Source organism: Dermacentor albipictus, chromosome 6 (assembly GCF_038994185.2).
Source record: "Dermacentor albipictus isolate Rhodes 1998 colony chromosome 6, USDA_Dalb.pri_finalv2, whole genome shotgun sequence".
NCBI lineage: Eukaryota > Metazoa > Arthropoda > Arachnida > Ixodida > Ixodidae > Dermacentor > Dermacentor albipictus.
In genome coordinates, this window is record NC_091826.1 from 40,770,498 (window position 1) to 40,780,059 (window position 9,562).

Here is a 9,562-nt window from a genome sequence, read left to right on the forward strand (position 1 = left end):
GTAGGTGCCAGTTTTGTCAAAACGCTGCCTCGATGAGGAACGCATGGTAGCAGCGTTGGCTGCGTCGCACCACCACGGTGCAGGAGACAAGGCAGGCGGAAATACTTCGCCCTCGTTCAGCGCAAAGGATAAAGGCCTAAATATAGTCCGACGTAGCGTAAACGGGCGCACACGTTACATCACGTTGGCGAGTACAACAGCGTCTATAGTTCGATGAATGGTTCGACGCACGGGCACCGCCAACGTGACCGGACGCGGCCAGCGCCCTCCGACGTGGCCGGCGTCTAACGACGCTCACCCGTGCGCCGATGGCGTCGGTATAGAAACGCGCTTTAAGGGATGTTGAGTTCGACTTTAACTGTAGGTTCGGCTCAGAGCAGTGTATGTACGTACCATGCTACCATAAGCACACGGGTCCTCAGCAGCAATGTTTGTGCAAACAAGGTTCTTGCATCTAAAGGACGCCGGAGGAGGAGGAGGAAGAAGTAAACTTTATTGCTCTAGAAAGAATAATACAGCGGTCAAGGCGGATGTTTTCGTCTTCTACTGGTTGATGACGATCTCCGGCCTGCATGGTTGGCGCCCCTATTCCAGGGCACCACTGAGCATGGCTGCTCGTCGGGCATGATCCACCAGCCTTCTTTGGAGGCTAGGGTCGCCGCTGGAGAGCAAACTCCCCCACTGCTCCGCACCGGAACTCTTGCCTGGCTTCGGCAAAGCCGTCTGTATTGGCCGGCTCGTGTATTCCTTTGTCTTTGTCGTTTTCGCAGCCAAACGAACACTGCGAGGGTTCGGAGATCTTGTGAACCTCCATGCGTTAATCGAACATGCTCGTCGACACCGTTACTGCGCGACAGCGGCGGTGATGCCGACGGCGCGTCCGTGTCCCTCTGTACTCCGTTTGAGACATCAGGTGCAACGCTGGGGAGGCTAGAGAGACTTTTTTCAATGGCTGCGTTCGCACTTAGAAATAGTTCGATGTTCTGAATCGCAATTGTGCGAAACTGTTCTTTGCACAAGCTAAGTCTTGGATGAAAAAAAATATGTTTCATTCCTCAGAAACAAACTGTAGTGTACGCCAATTTAACGCGTTGTTTACGATCAATTTGTTTTTCGTTGCGTTTCTTTTTAGATTTTTGTTATCGGTAGACCGCCGCGGCCACACGCTCGCGCGAGCGAACGTCGTTGGCGCACAGCGCAGCATAGATGAAACGCACAGAGTGACACGTTTTCGTCACCGAACTTCTTGCGTAACATCTCCACATGATGCTGCACATGTTTGAAACGGAATATAGTGTTTGTATATTTACCATTTAAATCACACGAGAAAATAATATAGAAAAGAACGATCGCTTTCAAGCAACTTGCCGAAATGAGGACATGTAGCGGCTGCATGGATGGCTGGGTGAGTGTGAAGATGCAGCAAAGTAAACATTTGTGCGCGAGACGGAAGCTCTGGTTGACAGGCCAGACAACATTGGGGTGTCGCACATGTCCACATGCTCCACCCGCGTGGCTTTGGCTCCACTTCTCTAGGAAACATTGTCCCCGAGCACAGAAACGCACGTAAGCACCACCAGGCGCCACCTTCGCCGAAGCGCCGCAGAGCATTCGCATAGGTTACAATAGTTTCTCGATGCGGGGCAGTGAAAAGAGTGCTCGATTGATGGATTTAGCGTGCCACAGTAACACACGAGCTGTGAGGGGCGGCAGATCCGAGTGCTGAGGAACTGACTTTGATCAGTGTTTTAGGAGACGAGTTTAGGCGAGCGAAGCTCGACCACCTGAAACGCTTGCTCTCTTTTCTGGTCAAAAAATGGCTGTGGCTTAGCTAAGGTTAAGCCCAGGATGCGAAGCATACTAGCCTTTATTTTGACGCGACAGCGTTAAGGAGCTCGTGTCGCAGAAAAGCCGGTGTCGTCGGCGTCGGCTCAGGCGTGCGTCGCTTGCTCAGGCGCACATTTCGTTGTCGCGCCGAACGCTGCGTTGCTCGACGCTCACCGCGTCCGATGCGGGGCGCGTAGTCGCTGCGCCATAGCCCATTGTCTTACACCCCTTGGCGGGTCGACGGGAACGCTGTCGCGTTCCACTCTTGAAGGCGAAGCTTAAGCGTCCGCTTTGCAGCTGTTATGACGTCGTATGGTAGCTACGCGGCCGCGCGCGGTGCAGCAAGGAAGAGCGTGGTTGTGCGGCTAGTATGCTTCGCATAATAAGTGCGTTATACTAATCCTACTAGTGAACAGCTCCTTATTAATCAAATAAAATCTTTATTTTCCACCATGTACATTACAGACGGAGGACAACGAAAAAAAAAAGCTGCCAGTAGGCGGCTTGACGAGTCCGCAGCTCCACGTAATTAGTGGCGGTTGGACATCAGCAATGAAAAAGAGTCAATAAACAAATGTAAACACTTGATCAGTGCAGAATAAAAGCAAAACACGATGATTCGAAAACAGTGAAATAAATAAATAAATGTCAGGATCAGTAAATTAGTTTTCTTCTTCTGCAAAAATAGATCTAAGTTTAGCAGTGGGACAAATAAATAAGTCAAGATTAGTAGATTGATAATAGTTTAACAGTGATGGCAAAGAATAACATAGGCGTTCCATGCCAGTGGTCAAGTGGGGTGCAACAACGTACCAATATTCTCAGTGTCTGGTAGCATAATAGTGCTCATTTTTTCTAATTGTGCCAGTTCACATTGGTTAACTATGTTATATCTCACTTCATATTTAAATCTAGTACTTAAACGATAGTGGTATAATTTATGAGCCATGATAATATGCACTCTATGGAAAAAACCTGCAGTTGTTGCATTAAAATCAGCATTGTACACGTGGCGTAGGTATCGTTTCTGCATAACATGAATTTTTCGTAGGTTCGCAAATGTTGTTGTACCCTTGACAAGTTGGCAGTAGTTAACATTTGAATAGAAAAGAGAATTTTAATTAGGTATTCTAGCTTTTGCAAAAAGAATGTAACTGAGATGACCAATTATTCAAGTTATTCGAGCAAGATTTGTTACTGGTAGGTTCACATGGCATTCCCTGGACATGTGTGCAGTAAATGTCACACCGAGACATTTAAAATGGCAAACATGGTTAATATGTTCCTTACGGAATGCTACCTCTGAGGCTGGGATTGAATGTGCTTCATGGCTGGCGGCTTCTTTGTTACGGTAGATATAACGTCTTCACACCAGGTGACATCCTCCTCTGGCTCTGGGAGTGAGAGCGCGGGGTGGTGTGAAACGAGGAACGATATTTAATGCAGAACACCTCTGTTTATATGTTGTGAGGTGCATTTGCGAACAATCTCCGAAGATGTAAAGCATGCGCTTGCAGAGAAATTACTCTGCGCGTTACTGTGCACGTCAAGTTTTGGCAATGCCGGTGCAAATTCCACTGGGTCCAGTTGGAAAAAGTCAGCTTTTAAGTTTTTAAACTGTCATTGCAGCTGCGGCAAAACTGTTGGAAAAGTTGTAAGCACTAACACTTGCACGCGTCTCGTAGATATTTAAAAGCCGCATGACCAATATTTTCGCGAAATGAAGTAAGAGTCAGAGATTCGACAAATCTAAAATTTATTGCAAGACCTACGACAGAAACTGATTCAAGACCTGCGACAGAAACAGGTCTGTGAATCAGTTGAAAAAAATTCGAGTGAATAGGTTTTAAACGAAAAAAATAACCAAATCTACGAAAACTCCGGTGCCGATCGGAGCCCGTGCCTGAACAGTCCACTTGAATCGTCCGGGCGAACGTTCATTCCGGTGGGGCTCGACTCTTCTGCGATGCCCCCTTCTCGGCGGACGGAGACCTTGGGGAATGTGGTTCCACCACAGCCTCCGTTGTGGACAGCCACGCTGACTGCTGTCGTGTTCTGCCACGTGTGTCCCCCTGTGGTAACGTGTGTGGTGTCCAAGGCAGCGTTCGTGGAATAGTTGCTCAGGTGAACAGTACGCGCGAACGTGAACCGCATGACGAGGGGGAGGGCCTTTGCTCTTGAACGCCTGCAAAGCAATGTTTGAGCGGTTTACAATTACGCTGAACATTTTCTGCTTACTTGTACATGTGAGCTGCGTATGTCTTCAACTGTGATCGGCGACTTAAGATAAGTGCTGGAGAGATTATTCGAGCATGCCGGAGGAAATGATAACCACTTACTAGAGCCAGGCTATTCTTACGTCTTGAAGCAGCGTTGGAAAACGCAATCGTAATTCAGACTCGTAGAATACTAAACACCAGGAAACGACTGACGCGAATACTGACGCCCGAGCGGAGACAACGTATGTAGCTGAATAAACTGCAGCTACATTAATTAAGTAGCATCTAGGTGAAATGTTCGTAAATGATTAACCGCTATTTCAAATACGAAGCGATACCTAAATTTCTAACTTCCTGAGTGTACGTGAATTCCCAGTTCCTCACTCAATTATGACCTAAAATGCTCGCGTAACAGCTCCCTACTATTTTTGGTTGCGATTCTGCTTGGTTGCGCGAGTATGCCATGACTGCCATTGGTAATGCCGTATTTGCACCTGTAAGGTCCGCACGGTTTTAAAGTTTAAACGTATCGATGAAATTCCTGCCTTAGAGTACTCGGACTGAACCAGCTTACACAACATGCACTAGATGTCAGTATCGTTTCACGTAACATGCAATCAATGACAGCCTGTAAAAAAAAAGCTTTTCCTTCTTTATTCACCCTTCACTCTCTCTCTCTCTCTTGTAGCCCAAACTAAACTGTTGTAGGGCAGGCAAATTGCTAGAACTATGGGGATGCTTGGTACTGCTGTTTGTTGTGCCTATTGCTTGTCCTGCAGTTATCCAGGTTTTTGGAGAGTTTTCGTTACTGCAATGAAATCATTTCTGTTGCTGTGATAGGACGCAAGCTGACTAGAATTACTCCATTGTGACGGCCTGCAACTCTCGAAGGTTGACGCAAACAATTTTTTTTAGAGCATACCGTGTAGTAAAACGAACCCATAGAGCACCATCTCCACCCCTGTCCTTGCTACAATGGTTAGTCAACAAGATTATCTGCGTGCTAGCCCAGGTCGCCTAAATGACTCATTGCCCTTGAAAAAATATATCCTGTAGGACACTGGCCAAATTATACCCTTGTACGCACAAGACTACTCTGAGATTATTACGCAATGGGGGGTTACGACCTCTTTTGACAGTGCCAGCGAGTGTTCCTCAGCAGATGTGCATGCTCTTATGTCTTGCCCCACAACAGTAAGCCTGAATATCTCAGTGAGCGTGACATACCGTCCTGTTCGCTTTTCTATCCGTCTATTTCAACGACAGTTCAGCACTCCGAAGGTTTAGCTGTGGAGCCTACACACTATACAGAAATGAGCCGAGGTGGTCATAAACGCCTCGTTGCTCTGTGCACTACCGAATGAGGGCATAATATACACTACTTGGGTGCAGTTTTAGTTAGCGCCACCTCTCAATAATTTTTAACATATTAGAAATATACTCGTGCGTCGCCCACTGCTTGCAGGTTAGAGAAACGCGGGTGGGCAAAAAGAATCAAGATCCCTCACAATGTGTATTTCATAGCCCCCGGACTACTTTGAGGCCTTTCGTCAATCATCGCAGTGAATCAATCAAATCGGTCAATTACTGAAAAAAAATTGAATACTGCATTCAATATGATTGAAAGGTAGCGGATGGGTGCTTAGACATGACGGCCAAAGCTACAGGGGTACTGAAATTTCAAACAGTCAGCCATACATCTGGAGGCCGGGCAAGTTACCGTTCTCTCGCCTTTCCGATTTCTGAGAGCCACTATCTCTTCTAGAATCTTCACATCGAAAACCACATTGGACGTCCCTGTCGTTGTCTTCCGCCTTCGGAATGGTGCATATTTACCTCATTCCCGTACTGTGCAATTCAGAACTACTTTTCAAGCTTCTCTAAAGCTCTTTGCATGAAACAGTAAGTGGCACGCGCGCTGCTGCAGCTAGGGCGACAATTAGCAAACAAGACGCATCCACAAGATGAAAATAGCACGCTGGACGATATCTGGTCTGGCTGGTTTTTGCGTTACTTCATTGTGCAACAACTTTGTTGCAATAATTCGCTCTACACTGGACTTTCTAAAGCTGCACTGGCGCAACAAGCTTTTCGAAAGAGACTGCGTCGAAGTTCCCCGCCATTTGTTTTCCGCACTCCTCATATATTGTGCAGGCGTTTCTTTCGCTGGTTTCGCCTTAGCTATGTTAGAAGAAATAAACACGGTGGCGATATGGGAGGGAACACGAAAATTGAATTTAATCCCACAATTACCCGCGACGTGTGGCTTCTAACATTAGGTGCTCGTACGCAAGAAATGGTTTTCTGATGGGACGTTTCATCTCACTGAGCATTTATTTTTTGCAAAGAGCATGATTGCTTTGCCGGAAATTTCGAAAGTAATTTCGAAAGTGTTGCTTTTCGTACTGCTCGATGGTAAAATTTTCTGATCAGTGAAAACCTTCTCAATTGATCCCGTGTATCATGATGTGTATTGTCGACGAAGTAAAGGCCCGTTTATAGTCCGACGTTATCGGCGCGCGGGCGAGCGTCGTTTGCGGTCAGTCACGCTACGTCGGTTGCGCTGCGCCAGCCGACATGCCATCCCCTCTATACTTCAACGCGCGCGCCGTAGGCTGCTATCTTCGGAGCATGCGCAGAAGGTTCACCAAGTCGCGCGCCGTCCGCAAAAGCCGTCTGCGGAGTTGTGTTGGCGCCTTTTTCTTCGCGCGCAGTGCATTGTGGTGCGAGAGTTCCGCCGACTTCGACGCGCGAATGGCTCCGGAGCCAAATCGGCGCCGGGCCCGTCGGGGCGCGTTGGAAGCCGCCGGTTACGTTGGCTACGCCGGTGCGCCCGACTATAGAGGTGTCGTTTTCGCCGACGTGACGTAGCGTGCGCGCGCGCGCGCGTTACGTCGGACTATAAACGGCCCTTAACGGGCATGGGAAGGGGGTGCAGTGCTCAGCTATTTAAACGAGGCGCTTTGAGTGCGTGGCTGCCCCCGCTTTTTCGCGTTTCCGGTGATCGCTGGATGCTCACTGTGGGACCAAATGCTGTCAAAATGCCTCACAATGGCTCTCGAGCTCCCATTGCGTATCAATATGCTGGTTTCACCGCCCGTATGCTCGGTGTCCACAGCGCTCAGGCTGGGCGTAAAGAGCACCGGCAGCGGTGCTCTCCACGTATTGCGTTTCAATCGCGAAACCCTAGGCGCGTAGAAAACATGCTTATAGAACAACGAGCTTGAAGCAATAACATCGCAACTTGCCTGAAATTGACCCTGCTGACCCTGCTGAAGTCCGTGGCTCCACAGCGATTGGAGCTGCGCGCTCGGACGAGACTGGACAGGCCGCTGGTCAGGTGGCTTTCCCGGGGTTCAAGAATGGAGCGAACGTCGCTGGGTGGCATGCTGTAATAGTCCGACGACCCGCTGACCAATCTCGTCGTTGTTCTCTCCGTGGCTCGAAATTTCTACACGGCTGATCTCTGGTTTCGTGAGCGAATTCGATGACGAGAACGCGCCGATCGCACTTCTTTGTCGTCCTCTTTCCTGAAACGCACGAATGTTTCGTTTCGTTTTTTTCTTCTCATGTCTACTGCGGGGAATCGACCGAACGCGAGCGCGCGTTCGTCTTCACGAAAATATACGTTTGTGTTGCTGCGTGTTTTATTTTGTAAAATTTGTGTAACAATATTCAGGATAAGAGACTGCATTAAAGAAATAATTATGTACGTGCGTGCGTGGATGCAGAGGAAGAAGACACAAGGTGTTTTGTTATGGGTTCGTTTCGGTATGAAATCAAGAAGAAATTCGAAGAAGCATAAGATTTCCGTCATTTTTTTTTGCCTTTAGAGCAAATAACAATAATAACGCTTGGTCACACCTTTACTTTGGCCACGTGCCACAACTCTCTCCGAAAAGAAGACAAATAAGTAGGTAAAGCGGTCAGCATGTGGCGACGTGAGGTGTCTTAACTTAAGTATACTTATTCTGCAAATCATATTGACCGCAAAAAAGACGGGGACATAGGAAGAAAACACATAAACAGCACATACATATTCTGTCGAGATCATGGTATTTCATGTCCTATCACTCCCGGTTAGAGGAGCATGGACGGGCATAAGTTGCGGTGTTGCATATGCCAGAGAGGCTTGCGACCCGGATATTGTACATCTTAGTGCAGTATAAAGTGCAAAAGAGAGAGCCAGATATGGGAACGCGCACGAGTGACTGACGAAGTCACCCTGATGACATTCAAAATCTCATGCAAACTAGCACTTCTTTGTTTAAACTAATTTGTTTAATTTGTTTAAACTAATTTGTTTAAACCTTTGAGAAGCGCAAGAACAAGAAGGAACTATGGGGGCCCTTCACCCTTTCTGCAATTTTCGTACTTTCTTCCCTAAGTGACAGCGCAACGCGCTTATGTACGTACACGAAATACCGCAAAATAACACCGATCTCAGTCGCGATGTTTCTTCACTGGACTTGGAAAGGTTCACTGGATTTCGGCTTTGATGGAGGCTTGTTTACTCCTGCAACCTTGTCATGACAGTTAAAAAAAATTATTCCAGCTACTTTTAGAAATGGGTTTAGGCGCAAAAGATAAGGCACGGACAACAAAACAAAAGACACGGACAGGTGCACTGCCCACAAGGCGAACACTGCGGTTATTAAAACCATTTCTAAAAGCATGTATAAGCTAGACCGGCAGCAGACGTTGCTAAAAGATGACACATACTTTCATAGAAAGAAATGATATGGACTGTAAGCGTAAGGAAGTGTAATCTCTACAATTTCTTATTAAAAGCTTGGTGGGTCGACTAATATATAAGCCGGGTAATTATTTTTTAACCAACGACTTAAGTTCGTAGTAAACATGCTTACGATTCCTCAAAAGAACAGCGTACAAGATATGGTTATATTATCACAGTGGTTGCGCATATTTATTAAATACTTTGCGCAAGGTACCTGCGACACCCTCTATTGGAGCTCTTTACATGCAAGGCCACTTGCTTATAATTAAACAAATTATAAAAATAGACGTACAATCCATCAACTACTTAACAAAGCACTTTCGTTTTCGTTGATGCAATTTGGTGTGAAGAGTACAGGAATGGAATTTTTCTAGGCTTACGGACGCACAGGTTCTACTGCATAGATAAAACGGTCTGTATACCTTTAAAACTCCTTGGTGAAATTGAACAAGGGTTGCTTAGAACCAATGTCTAGAGAACGTGCATTTGGAGTGGCGTTAGGTTGCTCAGCTACGCCATCACACTACGCTGAGGCTACGTTGGGTTTGGATCGCCAAGAGTGAAATTTCTTCACTGCAGTTCCCACACAGCCTGTAAGCTGCCGCCATGATGTCTTTGTCAGTGTGCTATCGTCATACCACGGTCTTTGAGCCATCGTTGTCACGCCACCGTCATTCCGTCGTCGTCATGCTGGCGTCATCGCGCGGCGCCGTCATAGCGCGTTCGTCATCCCCTCGACTTCGCACTGCCGTCGAGGCGTCCTTGTCGTGGCGGTCTC

At 47.2% G+C, this 9,562-nt stretch overlaps 1 long non-coding RNA gene across 1 annotated transcript in view; it reads right to left on the bottom strand.

Moving 5' to 3' along the window:
* Positions 1–3,566: 3,566 nt before the first annotated feature.
* Positions 3,567–9,562, bottom strand: part of LOC139061006 (uncharacterized) — a 37,831-nt gene continuing 31,835 nt past the window's right edge. The window contains exons 3-4 of the long non-coding RNA XR_011515133.1: positions 7,295–7,576; positions 3,567–4,012 (exon numbers count right to left, since the gene is read on the bottom strand). This is a non-coding gene — a long non-coding RNA (uncharacterized lncRNA). The remainder of the gene's footprint in view (positions 4,013–7,294; positions 7,577–9,562) is intronic.